Source organism: Ovis aries, chromosome 16, assembly GCF_016772045.2.
Source record: "Ovis aries strain OAR_USU_Benz2616 breed Rambouillet chromosome 16, ARS-UI_Ramb_v3.0, whole genome shotgun sequence".
Classification (NCBI taxonomy): Eukaryota; Metazoa; Chordata; class Mammalia; order Artiodactyla; family Bovidae; genus Ovis; species Ovis aries.
In genome coordinates this window covers 9964068-9980111 of record NC_056069.1, presented here as the reverse complement: position 1 = coordinate 9980111, position 16044 = coordinate 9964068, and positions in this window count along the sequence as shown.

Genomic DNA, 16044 nt, shown 5'->3' with positions numbered 1-16044 from the left:
GGCTGGGGATCCCAAAGGCTCAGCACACACCTGCAAAGGGAGAAAGAATATCAAGGGCAGAGAGATGTTATGGGGAGGGAGGTGGGAGGGGGGGGTTCATGTTTGGGAACGCATGTACACCCGTGGTGGAGTCATGTCAGTGTATGGCAAAACCAATACAGTATTGTAAAGTAAAATTAAAAAAAATAAAAAAATAAAAATAAAAAAAGAATATCGAGGGTTCCTGAAATGGCATGTAGGAGTGACATCTCTCATTCTTCAACTCACATCATGATTGGAGGAGTGGTTTTCTTAAACACATGCAATATGGAAAGAACTGTTTGTTTTTATTTTGCACTTGGTGAGGGTAGGAGGAGAGAGGAGAGAGTGAGAGAGTGCTTGTGTGCTGTGTTGAGGAACAAGGAGACATTTGGAAAAGGAATTTATGGGAAGAACATAAATTTCTAATGAGCATTTATCTAGTTACTTGCTGTATGCTTATGTATATTAGAAACCTTCTTTTCCAACTCACTGATGAATTCTTCAGTAAATTCTTAGTTACTCAAAGTAACAATGGATGTGATTTCATTGAAAAAAATGCTTATCAACATTTCTTCCCTTCGGCAATATCTAGCGTGGTAAGATAGCTGTATCCATTCATCTGTCCCTTTATTCATTATTTAACAAACATTTTTTAATTGTAGGACAGTTGATTTACAATATCATATTAGTTTCAGGTATACAATATAGTGACTCAGTATTTTCTAGATTATACTCCATTTAAAGTTACTATAAAATCTTGGCTGTGTCCCCAGGGCTCTACAGTATATCCTTGTTTCTTAATTATTTTATACATAGTAGTTTGTATTTCTTAATCCCTACCCCTGTTTTGCTTCTCCCCTCTTCCTCTCGGGAACCCCTGGTTCTCTATATCTGTGAGTCTGTTTTAACAAACATTTTTGAGCACCTCCCTGTGTCAGGCACAGTGATGGGCTCCAGAGATGGAGCAGAGAAGAAGACAGTCAAGGGGCCACCCTCCAGGAGCTTATGATCTTATGTAACCAAAGGTCTCTGTTTAAGTGGGGCCCGTGCAGGTGGACTAGGGAGGAAGGGAGATTCCCGCTAGGGACTGAGTCCCTGTTCCCTGGCATGCGTCTTGATCATCTTTCCTTTCACCTGCTCCTCTTTACTGTCATTTCCCCAGGTTGCCTGTAGTTCCTGTTGTCTGTGTATCTCAGATCCTGACATTTGTTTCCAACCTGTTGACTCTAATAACCCTTTGTTTAAAAAAGCTTTTTATTCTATATTGGGATATAGCCGATTAACAGACAATGCTGTGATAGTTTCAGGTGAACAGCAAAGGGATTCAGCTGTATATCCATGTTCTGATAACTCTGTGAAACACCCTTCAGCTACAGTTGGACACTGATTTCCTAGTGCAGTTCTCAGGTTTACCCTCTGGCCCCAGTATCTGTGGTTGCTGTAAAAACCTACCACTGCCTCCCTGTAGGGTTCTAACAGGTTGCTGAGACCAGACCTAATTCCCACTTGGCCATTTTATAGGGAGAATCTGATAGTATCCACCATCTGCCAGAGGGACCTGCTGCCAGTCCTAATCCTGGAACACGTCTATAACCGGTGGCACTAGTGTTAAAGAACCAGCCTGCCAGTGCAGGAGACGCAAGAGATGTGGGTTCGATTCCTGGGTTGGGAAAATCCCCTGGAGCAGGGTATGGCAACCCACTCCAGTATTCTTGCCTGGAGAATCCCATGGACAAAGGAGCCTGGAAGGCTACAGTCCATAGGGTCACAAAAAGCTGGACAGGACTAAAGTGACTTAGCACGCACGAGTGTGTGAAAACCCAGTCTGCTTGGGTGGGAAAGGCTGAGTCTGTGTGTACAGACTCTGGGAGGCGGAGCTACACACAGGGCTCTGGTTCTCTGTCCACCACCCCTGTTTGCTCAGAGCTCTTCACACTGTCGCCAAGGACAACTGCACACACGGGCTGTCTGCCGTCTGGATGATTGAAACCATTAATCATTTACCAAACCCTGGCTGCAGCCTTTCATTAATTATCACTCTGCTAATGATGTCCCTCAGGAAAAGGGAAAAGTAATTCCCCCTCCAATGCAGACTTGGTGCAAACAGACCATACTTCATAAATGAATCAGGAGTGGGCGTTTTGCCTTGAGTTCCTTTGAACTCTTCCTTCACAGAGAGAGAGAAGAGCTGAAAGCAGGCGTAACAGGATAAAATGAAGCAGGTGAAGATGCTGTTTGAGTATCAGTGTTAGTGTGCCGTTGTTTAGTCTATTGTTTCAGCTAGGAGCTGGGGGGTCACCTTTACTGAGATGTCTTCCCAGTCTAGGCGCTTGTTGTTTAGTCACTGAGTTGTATCCGACTCTTTTGCAAACGCATGGACTGTAGCCGGCCAGGCTCCTCCCTGTGGGATTTCCCAGGCAAGAATACTGGAGTGGGTTGCCATTTCCTTCTCTAGGGGATCTTCCCGACCAGGATCTTCCTGACCATGTCTCCTGCATTAGCAGGAGGATTCTTTACCACTGAGCCACCTGGGAAGTCCCCAGTACAGGTGGAGACTTTTTAAAATGTGACACCAGGAACTGGACACAGCACTCTTTAAATGAGACAGTCTCATAAAGCCACTGATGTCCTTCTCAGACCGTGATACCCACTCTCTAAGAAGGCAGCTTATTTTTCCCTATTTGATCTGATCTTGTTGACCCAAGGAGGACTAAATGAGTTTAAATATATGAACAGTACCTGAACACAGTAAGTATTCAGTGCTCCAAAGAATAAAGGAAAGTCTGTATCGTTTTCTGTGCTCTGAAATTGTGGCTGGCTTCTATAGGATTTGTTTCAGACATCGTGGGACATAACAGAGGAGTTTCACTATTATATCCGAGCAACTGTTGAGTCCATTCCTGCCCCCACAGCAAGAAGGTGTCTGGAAGCATCTGGAAGTAGACTCCCAAATGATGTCTCACGTCAAAATAAGCAGGAGGGCTTGAGGCTAAACATGTCAAAATGTTACCAGCCTTTTGGGTCCAGTATGGCTTATAGAATCCTGGACCTGTTTGGGAAGTCTGGCAATTTTTCCCGGTAGGGAGGAGGGAGTATGCATTCACCCAACAAATGTCAATATTTGAATAATAAGCACTGTCCTAGGTGCTAAATTTTTAAAAAAGCTTTTCATTTCCAGCTTTATTGTTCTTTTTCATGACATTTAGGTAAAATAGAAAATAAGGAGAAAGGCATCATTCCTGTTTCTCGCTCAAGACTTCTTGGTGGTGGTGATGGGGTGGGGGGTTCCTTCCTGAATCTTCCCCCATGAGACTGAGTCCTATCCTCCCCCATGTGTGTTCTAGCTGGGGCTGGCTCCCTTTGAACGCTCCCTCTGCTAATGCAATGAGAGAGTCTGGACCCGTCTGTCCCTTGGGAGGCTTCTTCTTCCTCTCCTAGGTAGGTAGCTTTAGGCCAATCCTGGGACCCTTAAGGGAAAGACTGCCCTCTTTGGGGTGTGTTTTCCCACAGATTTGTCTTTCCCTGTGTCTTTTCACCCTGGTGAAATCTCCAGGACTAAGAGAGGGTATGGATCTAGAGACAGGGGGCAAGAAAGCCACTCAGATGGTTTTTAAATCAGGCACTGTTGTGTTGTACTCTCACTTGGTCATGTTTGACCCTGTGTACTGGAGGGTCGAACCAGGCTCCTCTGTCCATGGGGCTGTTCAGGTAAGAATACTGGAGTGGGTTGCAATGCCCTCCTCTTAAATCAGGCTACTCAGGTCAATCTGGGCTTCCCAGGTGACTCAGTGGTAAAGAGTCCGCCTGACAATGCAGAAGATGTGAATTCAACCCGGGGGTCTGGAAAGATTCCCTGGAAAAGGAAGTAGCAACCCATTCCAATATCTTTATCTGGGAAATCCCATGGACACAGCAGCCTGATGGGCTACAGTCCATGGTATCTTGAAAGAGTCAGACTGGACTTAGGGACAACAGCAACCACTCAGATATCTAGATGAGCCAAAGCAAGATCCTCTGCCATATGGTCCAGTCTATTCACCCAGGGTTCCTCAGAGAAGGCTGGGGGCAAAGCTCTAATAATACTCTTCTGGCTTTATCCTCTACATTCAAGTCTTTTACAGGAGTCTAACTGGGATCTCTTTGACCTTAGGAGGCAGGTGCTGGAGAGTTTAGGAGTCTCATCCCCTTTTTTCTATTTCTTTCCTTCTTAGACACACATTGGTGTGTTCTGCAGACTGAGCTGGGTATATCCTCAGGGGAAAAGCCTTACATGAAGATTGGGGCTCCTCCTGCACTGGGAGACCTCTCGCAGTGACGTTTCAAACCTCACTCGCAGCTGGATGCTGCTGGGCAATGCCCACTGTCAAGCTGGTCATGTCTGAGTTTTACGAGGAGAGGAAGTGGTTTTTGGCTGAGGGCGGGTTTCTTAGTGATTGCACAAAGAAAACACAGTTGCATTTCCTTGTGGGCAAAGTTTCAGGCAGAGATTCAGGCTCTTTGCAGGAGGAGAGATGATAGGTTGAATCTGTTTTTGATAGGGACCTGTTTTGGGGCCTGAACAGGCTTATCCAGAGCTGTGATCTGCAGGGCAGTCTCACTTCTCAGGGGCAAGGACACTGCGAATAGTGAAGAGTTCTGCTGTCTGATTAGAAGCATGTAACACCAGCATTATTTCTTGAACCACAACAGGTTCCCCTCAGATTAGACTGGGCTTCTGAGCTCAGTGTCAAGCATTCGACCCTGATCATACTTTTCTTTACCCTGCTTTTCAGTAATCTTATTTCTGGTCTGTCACTCTAGACAAAGTAGGTCTTGTGGCAGAATAAACTAGTAGTGTAAGGAATATTTGTATTCACAGAGTCACAAAGAGATAACATATTGAAAAGACTGAGAACATAATGTTCTGGGCCCTGATGGCCTGGGTTTGAATCCTAGCTCCATTATTATTTAGATAGATAAGTTGGCCAAGTTTCTTAAACCCTCTGAAATCTGTTTTTCTCATCTGTATAAGGGGGGCATAAATAATAACAACATTTAGGACTGCTGAGGAAACAGAATGTTAATGTGTATTCAGTTCAGTTCAGTCGCTCAGTCGTGTCTGACTCTTTGCGACCCCATGAATTGCAGCCTGCCAGGCCTCCCTGTCCATCACCATCTCCTGGAGTTCACTCAGACTCACGTCCATCGAGTCAGTGATGCCATCCAGCCATCTCATTCTCTGTTGTCCCCTTCTTCTCCTGCCCCAATCCCTCCCAGCATCAGAGTCTTTTCCAATGAGTCAACTCTTCGTATGAGGTGGCCAAAGTACTGGAGTTTCAGCTTTAGCATCATTCCTTCCAAAGAAATCCCAGGGCTGATCTCCTTCAGAATGGACTGGTTGGATCTCCTTGCAGTCCAAGGGACTCTCAAGAGTCTTCTCCAACACCACAGTTCAAAAGCATCAATTCTTTGGTGCTCAGCCTTCTTCACAGTCCAACTCTCACATCCATACATGACTACTGGAAAAACCACAGCCTTGACTAGATGGAACTTAGTCAGCAAAGTAATGTCTCTGCTTTTGAATATGCTATCTAGGTTGGTCATAACTTTCCTTCCAAAGAGTAAGCGTCTTTTAATTTCATGGCTGCAGTGACCATCTGCAGTGATTTTGGAGCCCCCCCAAAATAAAGTCTGACACTGTTTCCACTGTTCCATCCATTTCCCATGGAGTGATGGGACTGGATGCCATGACCTTCATTTTCTGAATGTTGAGCTTTAAGCCGACTTTTTCACTCTCACTTTCATCAAGAGGCTTTTTAGTTCCTCTTCACTTTCTGCCATAAGGCTGGTGTCATCTGCATATCTGAGGTTATTGATATTTCTCCTGGCAATCTTGACTCCAGCTTGTGTTTCTTCCAGTCCAGTGTTTCTCATGATGTACTCTGCATAGAAGTTAAATAAGCAGGGTGACAGTATACAGCCTTGATGTCCTCCTTTTCCTATTTGGAACCAGTCTGTTGTTCCATGTCCAGTTCTAACTGTTGGTTCCTGACCTGCATACAGATTTCTCAAGAGGCTGGTTGGGTGGTCTGGTATTCCCACCTCTTTCAGAATTTTCCACAGTTTATTGTGATCCACACAGTCAAAGGCTTTGGCATAGTCAATAAAACAGAAATAGATGTTTTTCTGGAACTCTCTTGCATTTTCCATGATCCAGCGGATGTTGGCAATTTGATCTCTGGTTCCTCTGCCTTTTCTAAAACCAGCTTGAACATCAGGAAGTTCACAATTCACGTATTGCTGAAGCCTGGCTTGGCGAATTTTGAGCATTACTTTACTAGCATGTGAGATGAGGGCAATTGTGCGGTAGTTTGAGCATTCTTTGGCATTGTCTTTCTTTGGGATTGGAATGAAAAGTGACCTTTTCCAGTCCTGTGGCCACTGCTGAGTTTTCCAAATTTGCTGGCATATTGAGTGCAGCACTTTCACAGCATCATCTTTCAGGATTTGAAATAGCTCTACTGGAATTCCATCACCTCCACTAGCTTTGTTCGTAGTGATGCTTTCTAAGGCCCACTTGACCTCACTTTCTAAGATGTCTGGTTCTAGATGAGTGATCACACCATCGTGATTATCCGGGTCGTGAAGATCCTTTTTGTACAGTGTGTATTAAGTACCTAAAATAGTGTCTAAGTATTTGCTTTCCTAAAAAAATGTGATTAATCATTTACTACTTTTTTACACTCAGTAGCTTCCCAGGGACAAGCACAGTGTTTAGCTTGCTCACCGCTAGCTCACCAGAGATAAGCACAATACCTGGAACATGATAGGAATGCAGTTAATAGTTGTTGTATGAGAGAATGTTTTTAAGTGTCTTAAGGTTCTTCAAAGTCAGAGAAATGAAATAGTTGAGGAATTCCTGGGTTTTTGCGTCAAGCATGCAGCCGAGGATGTGCTGTGTTTCCTGGGTTTCTGAGGGATAGACGTAGCCTGTACCAATAGGTGCATCATGGCCTTTGTGCTCTGCTCTGTTTGGAGAAATAGAGAAACTTAGAAAATTACAGGAAATAGAAGTGGGAGTAGGAGGGGCTATGTGCATAGCTCATAAGAGGATGTAGATTCTTTTTGTAAGTAAAGTCTAACAATAAATTCAGAAAATAAATTTTCCTACTGTTTCCAGCTTTTAGGGGCTGCCCACTTTCCTTGGCTCATGGTGCCCCCCCTCCATCTTTAAAGCCAGTAGCATCAGGCAAAGTCCATCTCTCTGGTTCCCTCTTCCAAGGTCCTCTTTCTACTTTTAAGGACCCCTGGGAATACACTGGGCTCGTTGGGTGTTGTTTTCCCTGCCTGGAATATCTTCTGTTCTCAGGTGCTGGGCTGGGGTGTCTCCCTGCCCTTCCTGCCAGCTGACACAAGCCACTGGCCTCCACTCTCACTTTTGGCCTGCCTGCCTGCTGAATCACTTAAGTTGTGTCTGACTCTTTGTGACCCTATGGACTGTAGCTCTCCAGGCTCCTGTAGCCATGGGAGTCTCCAGGCAAGAATACTGGAGTGGATTGCCATGCCCTCCTCCAGGGGAATCTTCCCCACCCAGGGATCAAAACCCCGTCTCCTGCATTGCAGGCAGATGCTTTACTGCCAAGCCACCAGGGAAGCCCATACTCTTGGCCTGGTCAGACCCAAAGTCAGGATGCTCAGCCTGTCTGCCATGTTTTCCCATCATAGATTTGAGATTCTGAGTTTTCTAAAAACATGCTTATGTTCTTAAAATTGAAACTAAATAAACTTTTTTTTTTTTTAAGGAAGGAAATTGGGGCTTTCAATGACTCCAAGTTGTCACTGAGGTATGAGAAAGGTAGAAACAGAGAAGAGAAGATAAAAACACGAAGCTCCCAGAGCCTTGGTACTAGGTTTGGGTATAATAAATGATATATTTGGGGATTTTATGAGAATAAAATTAAGTAAGCTGCTGGGCAATTGATGACTCAGGCCACTTTGGGTGAAAAAGCACCATCTGTGGACTGATATGGCCTCAGTTATCTCAGCATGATGTAGCCAGAAAAACCCAATGACGTCTACTTTCCATTGTATTTGGCCAGTAGATGATTGATCATCTCAGCATGAAAGATGAAATCCATGTGCACATGGACGTTGCCTCCAAATATATACGCACTGAAATAGTTTTCAGTTTGTCAGTTAAGTAGTGATTGAAACTTTTTCTAGCTCATGAATTTTAGGCTCTTCCCTTTGGAGGGTGAACCAAACTGCAGGAGTCCCCAGGGCCTGAGGAAGCTGAGGGCTCTTTGACTACTGCTGACGTCATCCAGGTTTCTGCTAGTCTTGATTAGACTGAGAATAGCCAAACACTGCTTGTTGAGGCAGATATTGATTTTTGCCAGGAAGTTCTGTCATCAGTAGTAATTACAATTGCTTTTTAAATTTATTAGATCAGGAAATCTAATAAGTTTTCCATGAGTCCTCTCCCCACTTTTTGTTGGTATGTGGAATAATCTCAGCAAGCTGTTTCTGAGAATGTGGGTCCTAAACCAGGACTTATGTATGAAATGCAAACTGTTGCTTTTCTCTTTGCTGATATTCATGGAAACCACCTGCTTAGCTGTGTGGCCTTGGGTAAAACAATTTAGCCGGGCTACTTTAATTAGGCGTTGTACCTCTTTTTCTATATTTGTATAGTGAGAAAAATATTTGTACCTCGCTCTTCAGTTTTTGTAAAGATTAACCAGAATTATCCACTGAACACTTAGAACCCAAGAACACACAGTAGGTGCTTAAATGTCAGCTTTCACTGTTACTGTTATCATTGATGAACACATGAAAAGGCATCTGAGACATATATTGTAGAGAATAGAAATGGATCCTTTTAAAGGTTTGTACTGAGGAGGTGCAGAAATGAACAGAGGGTTCGGGGATTAACTGAGTACAGCAAGTTGAATCCCATATGTGTTGTAGATAAAAAGAAACAAACTTGTCTAATTATAAAGCATTGCATATTTATGTAGAAAACACACAATTATACAAAAAGAAAAAATATATCCAAACTCCACAATCCAGAAATAACCACTGTTAACATTCTGATATTTTTTCTCCCAGAGTTTTTTCTTTGCATCTATAAATACATGTGTGGGTTTTTTTTAACATGTTTAAGATTTTGTGCTATGTGGTATTATTTTAATTTTTATATTTTATTTTCTTTACTACATTTTATATATACATCAAAATAATATGATGTCTATATAACTTATAAAGCATAATAATATAATGAACACTTATGAATATAATCTTTATTCCTCCTCTCTACCCCCGAGGTGATGACTATCTCAAATTTTGTGTTTTTTATTCTCTTGCATTTAAAATAAAAATGGTTTTTATCGATGTCCAAGTAATATATTATTTGCTCTTGAGTTTTATTTTTAAAAAGCATCATATTGTCTATAATCTACTTAAAATGGATTTATTTTTTAAAAAATCAGCCTTCTATTTCTGTGAACGCACATAGGTTGATCCATCTTGCATTATTTGACAACAAATCATTTTCACTTTTGTATAGTATTCTATTGTGTGCTTACACTATACAAATATCGATTCTTCTAATGATGGATGTGTAGGTTTCTGGTTTTTTTGCTATTACAGAGCTGCAATGAGTTTTTGTGTACTTGTCATATAGGGTGGTGTCAGTCATGGCATGAAAAATGGTTAGAAATGCAAATTCTTGGACTTTATCCAAGACCCGTTGAATCAAAAACTCTGGGATGGACCCAGTAATCTGTGTTTTAACTGGTCCTTCAGGTACTCTGATGCTTGAAGTTTAAGAACCACTGCTGTAGGGAATTTGTTTAAGTGTGGACTTGCTGGGTAAAAGGGTACACAAATTTGTAGAATATGGTTGTTCACTAGTGTAGCCACATAGCAAGTGAGCTCTTAATTCTAAGGCAGCCAAATGTATCACCCTTTCATTTGTTACCGTGTGTGCGCGCGCACGCTCTCTCTCTCTCTCTCTCTCTCTCTCTCTCTCTATATATATATATATATATATATATATATATATATATATTTCCCCCCCCCCACACACACACCACACAGCTTGTAGGATCTTAGTTCTCTGTCCAGTGAATCCGGGCCCCTGGCAGTGGAAGCTTCATGTCATAACCACTCGACCGCCAGGAAATTCCCTTTTTATATATTGTTTGAGAAAATTTTCCATACCTCAAGGCAAGAAAAATGTGTGCCTGCATTTTTTCCTGATAGCTTTGAGGTTTGGCCTTTCAGATTTGAGGCCTTAATCTATGTGGAATCACTAGATTCCAGAGGCAGGAATCCTATTCCATTTTTCCCCCATGACTGATCAACTGAAACCATGAGGCGGCATTTTGGAGGGCTAGGGGTTGGGGCGGGATTGGGGGCTCGGGGAGCTCGGCAAGGGGGGGAGGCTCGGGGAGCTCTGGTACTTTATGTTTCAAGGCAGGAAGAATTCAGTGAAAGGCAACGTTTGGATAAGAAGTGATTGAACAGAATAGGACGCTTGTGGGGCTTACAAGCAGATGAGTGAGAGGTTCTGTGCCCCAGGAACTTAGTAGGCTACAATTTATAATCAAAGAAAAAAGTGAGAATGGGGAAAAGACCATCTTCTCCCCTTTTTTTGAGTAGATGTCATGTCCCATATTGGGTGGGGGAGTTTTCTTGTCTTTATATGGTCAAGCTAGACTGTTATGGCACAATGGAAATGAACAAAAAAGCAGTAATATACACTAAAAATGGTAAGTCATCTCAGGTTTTAGCATAAGGTCACCTTTTGCTTATACTTTAGTTTTCAGGTGTGCAGAGGAGTGTGTCCTAGGAATCACTGACTTACTGAGCTCACTGGGCAGGGTGTGGGCTCATGCCACCATTGTTTTACCGTTTGGGGCACATCTCATGCTCCAGCAACACGATTTTGTTGCTAGGCAAGCCTGCCTGGTTTTGTGGTTAAGCAAACCTGCTTTCTTGAGTGACCATTAACTTACAGGGATCTCCCATATTTTTTCCTTACTTATTATCCACTCGTGGGATTAACTATTTAATTGCCTACCTTGTCCCTTTACCCTGTCCCTATCACAGCTGTTTCCCTTCCTTTTATACAGAGGGAGGCTATCTGTCATGATCTACAATGCCGCCTTGGTAGTATAGTCAAGATTCCTCATGTACATGGACCTGATTGTAAGGCAGCTTTTTGTTTTGTTGGCCAACTTATCAATTTCTGTGCTGATATCACACTTTTTAATAACTAAAGTTTTATAATAAACCTTGGTATCTGCTAGGACAGTCCCCTCAACCAAGTTTTCTTCAGGAGTGTCTTGGTTATTCTTGATCCTCTGTTCTTCCATATGCATCTTAGAACTGGCTTTCTAAGACCTCTGAAAATAAATCTGTTGGGATTTTGATTAATTTTATTGAATCTGTAAATCAGTTTGGATTATATTGATATCATTATGACATTAAGCTGTCTTGTTAAACATGGCATATCTCACTGATTGTTTGGGTGTTCTTTAATGCACTCCAATGAAACTAAAGATTTTTCTCCTTGTAGGTCTCATATATCACTTTTAGGTTTATTTCTGAGTATCTTCTGTTTTTTATAACTCTTATAGACAGAAAATTTTAATTTATATATTTTTGCATCCCATGGCTTATTTACTTTATGCCAAAAGCTTGTACCTTAGTAAGTATAAATTTTTTTTAAATTTTATATTGGAGCATATTTGATTTACAATGTTGTGTTAGTTTTGTGTGTAGCAAAGTGATCAGTTATATACACACACGTCTGTTCTTTTTCAGATTCTTTTCCCATATAGGTTATTACAGAGTATTGAGTAGAGTTCCCTGTGCTCTAGCAGTCCTCACTGGTTATCAGTTTTATATATAGTAGTGTGTGTATTTTAATCCCAGCCTCCTAATTTATCCCTCTCCCACATCCCTTTGGTAACTATATGTTTGTTTCTTAAGTCAGTGTGTCTATTTCTGTTTTGTAAATAAGTTCATTTGTGTGTGTGTTTTTTTTGAGATTCCACATATAAGCAGAATCATATATGTGTCTTTGTCTGAATGGCTTACTTAGTATGACAATCTCTAGGTCCATCCATGCTGCTGCTAATGGCATTATTTCATTCTTTTTAGTAGTTCAATAATATTCCATTGTATACATGTACCACATCTTTTTAACCGATTCATCTGTTGATGGACGTTTTGTAAATAATGCTGCTATCAACATATTGAGTGCAGGTATGTTTTTGAACTATAATTTTCTCCAGATGTATGCCCAGGAGTGGGATTGCTGGGTCATATGGTAGCTCTACTTTTAGTTTTTTAAGGAATCTCCATACTGTCTCCATAGTGGTTGTACCAATTTACAGTCCCACCTAGAGTGTAGGAGGGTTCCTTTTCCTCCATACATTCTCCAGCATTTATTGTTTGTAGACTTTTTGATGATGGCCATTCTGATTGATGTGAGGTGACTCCTCACCGTAGTTTTGATTTCCTTTTCTTTAAAATTAGTGATGTTGAGCATTTTTTCATGTGCCTATTGGCCATCTATATATCTTCTTTGGAAAAATGTTTATTTAGGTCTTCTGCCCACCCCCTTTTTTTTAACTGTGGGTTTTTTTTTTCATGTTGAGCTGTTTGACCTCCTTCACCAATCTATCTGTTATCTATCATTTACTTTTTTAAAATATAAATTTATTTATTTTAATTGGAGGTTAATTACTTTACAATATTGTATTGGTTTTGCCATATATCAACATGAATCCACCACAGGTATACATGTGTTCCCCATCCTGAACCCCCCTCCTTCCTCCCTTGCCGTACCATCCCTCTGGGTCGTCTCAGTGCACCAGCCCTAAGCATCCAGTATCATGCATCGAACCTGAACTGGTGATTCGTTTCATATATGACATTATACATGTTTCAATGCCATTCTCCCAAATCATCCCACCCTCTCCCTCTCCCACAGAGTCCAAAAGACTGTTCTATACATCTGTGTCTCTTTTGCTGTCTTGCATACAGGGTTATCATTACCATCTTTCTAAATTCCATATATATGCGTTAGTATACTGTATTGGTGTTTTTCTTTCTGGCTTACTTCACTCTGTATAATGGGCTCCAGTTTCATTTACTTTTAAGAGTCCTCAGATAGATGTCCCATACATTCTGGCCATGGTTTATAGCTGCATTCAATGAGAGATGGTACTAATGTGTTTGCTCCGTCTTGCCTGGAACCAGGACCATATTCTCGTTCTTGAATGATAGTCTTGTTGGGAATACAGCTCTAAACTGATAGTCATTTTTATCTCTCTTCTAACTGCGCATTGTTCTCTGACTGCCCTTCACTGTCTTCTCTTGTCTCTCTGGTTCTGTGTCACTGCAACATATCTAGGTGTGGATTTCTTTTCCCCCCTCTTTTTTGGGATATGTTGTATTGTAGATTCACGATTATCACCAGTTCTGGAAAATTTCAGCCGCTATCTCTTCAGACACTGTCTCTTTTCCATTTCTGGTATTCTTTTCTTCCTTTCACACTCATGTTAGATATACATTCGTGAATTAATCATGGTTTGTATTTTTTATGTTTCCTAGTGCTTTGATGTCTTGGGACTTGCTGACCCAGGAAAGATCGCCCCTGTCAGGGATAGCTAGTTCCTAGAGAGAGTAAATGACTCACCTGGGCGTGTGCTGGTCACATGGAAACTAACCTGTTCAAAGCCCACAGGCCCCACCGCCTTCTCTGCTGAACTCTTGTCCCCCTGCCCTAATCCCCCGAGGCGAGGTACCAGGCAAGTAGAGACCTCCTGTACCCCATAGTGCCCTGAAATTTTTCAATGTGGCCAACCCTAAGCTTGCCTGCCCTGCCCCCCTACTCCTTCCTGAGGAAACCATAATAAAAGCTCTTGCCTGTATTTCCTCCTTGCTCCCTCCAACTTCTAACCAATCCAGGGCTTCCTCATGTGGTCCAGCATGGCATGTCATGCCTTCTGTTTCTTGGGATCTGTGGGTGAAACAATTTCTTCCTTCATGATGGTCATTTCCATGTCTGCATTTCCTACCGCACCTGATTAAGACACATTGTCAAACATTTAAACCTTCTCAATCTATCCTGCATATCTCCTTTCACCCCTTCATATTTTCCATGCACTAACCTCTCTGTGATAGAGTGGGTAATCTCTTAACCTCTGTTTTCCAGTTTACTAATTCCTTTCGTATTTTTATAAGTTCCATTCGTTCGTTTTCAAATGTGCCTGCTATTCCTCATGGTATCTTGATTTTTTGTTCACATTTCAAATTCTGTTATTCATTCATTTAGGTATTTCCTGTATAGCTACTCTGTGTTCTGAGTCTGAGAGTTCCAGTACTGTCAGCCTCTAGGGTCTAAACCTATTGTTTGTTTCCATTGGCTATGTCACATTACGGCTTAATTTCTCAAGTGCCTGCTTAGCTTTGTGAGTTTATTGCTTGACCTTAATTCTGTTGGCCTAGACTGAAGTCATTTGGGGGTATGAGATGCTATGGACATGGAGCTACTTTACTTTATTGTGAAGTGAAGAATGAATCTTCCCTGAGGAGAAGTCTGGCCTCCGCTGCTGGAGGGTGGTCTCCCGGTCTTTGGAATACTATGTTTGATAGGAACATTTAGATTTTATCTTGAATGTTTTCTCACCCTTTCTGCCATCTTCCCTCCCTTTTCACCACCTCTTTTCAACCCTGGTGGGTTTTGTGTGCTTGTCTGCTTGGCAGGGTACCCCTGTTGATTTTGGCTGGACTTTAGGCTCCTCACTGTCTAAGCACCAGGATTAATTTCTTAGATGGAGTTTCCCCCTTGACCTGACACTGAGCACCTGCTCTACCACGAGAGGAATTCCATTTCTAGGTCTGTCTTTGGGGCTTCACCGGCCAGTTTCAATGTACCCTTCCAATCCTGGTTGCATCCTGAAGTGTAATATCTGCGTTAATAGTGCTGTCTGAGTTATAATCACTGGGGAGAACTCTATTCATGTTGTAGAGTACCATGCATCATGCTGAGTCCATGGGAGAAGCAGGGTAAATAAGCAGTAGTTCCCCAGAATGGCTGCATAGACATGGGGGTGTTTGTCTAGGCTTGATGACAACAACTGTGATGATGTCAGTAGTAAGGGAAGGAACACTGCTTCCTCTTCATCCCACTCAGGAGCACTGACCTTCGTCCACCTCCTCAGGGGCTGAAGACTTGCTAATCTGATGATGGAACTGAGTCCCAGACAATGACTTATGTGTGTGGGGGGCTTTGTGCCTTGAAAGGTGCTATTTTTGGGTCCCCCGCCTCTCTTGTTCTTTTCCATTCGCCTGACTGCAGAATTTGTAAATGGACATGTCTTCCTCTTTCATGTTGAGTCTAAGGAGTTGGATAGTTGGACCCTGTGGGGCTCTGAGGCTCATCTTTCTCTTTACTCCCCTCTGTAAGTGCTCTGAACTTGTTAATTCCTAGATCAATTGTATGGGGAAGAGTGAGGCCAGTGAAGGTCTGCCTCAAGGAGAATCTACTCTGCATTTTTCACAGAGCTCTTTTCAGAATGTCAGGCATTTGAGAGCTGTTCATAAATTGTTTTAAAATATTCATTCTGCCTCTGCACCTTGCATGTACCTTCCTAGACTCTTGTAGTAGGGAGTGGATGTGATTGCAGGGCAGAATTTGTCATTTCTGGGTCTCTGACCATATGAACGAGAATACAGGCAAAAACAAGTATTACCCTTCCCCCTAATAATCACTACGGGGCAGGAACTCATCATGCAGTTATGGGTTCCAGCGCTGAGTGGTCGCCACTGCTGTTCCTGAGGGAGAAGGAACCAGGAGGGCAAGGACAGAGAGGCAGTGAGCTGCCAGAAGCGAGGCTCTGGTAATCAAAATGCTGTCCATTATGGAATGCCTGACGCAGCTTCCCTGCGTCACCTCCAGAAGTAATTCCTTGTGACCCAAGGTCCAGTCTCACACAAGGGAGGGATAATTTATTTTTAATTTTT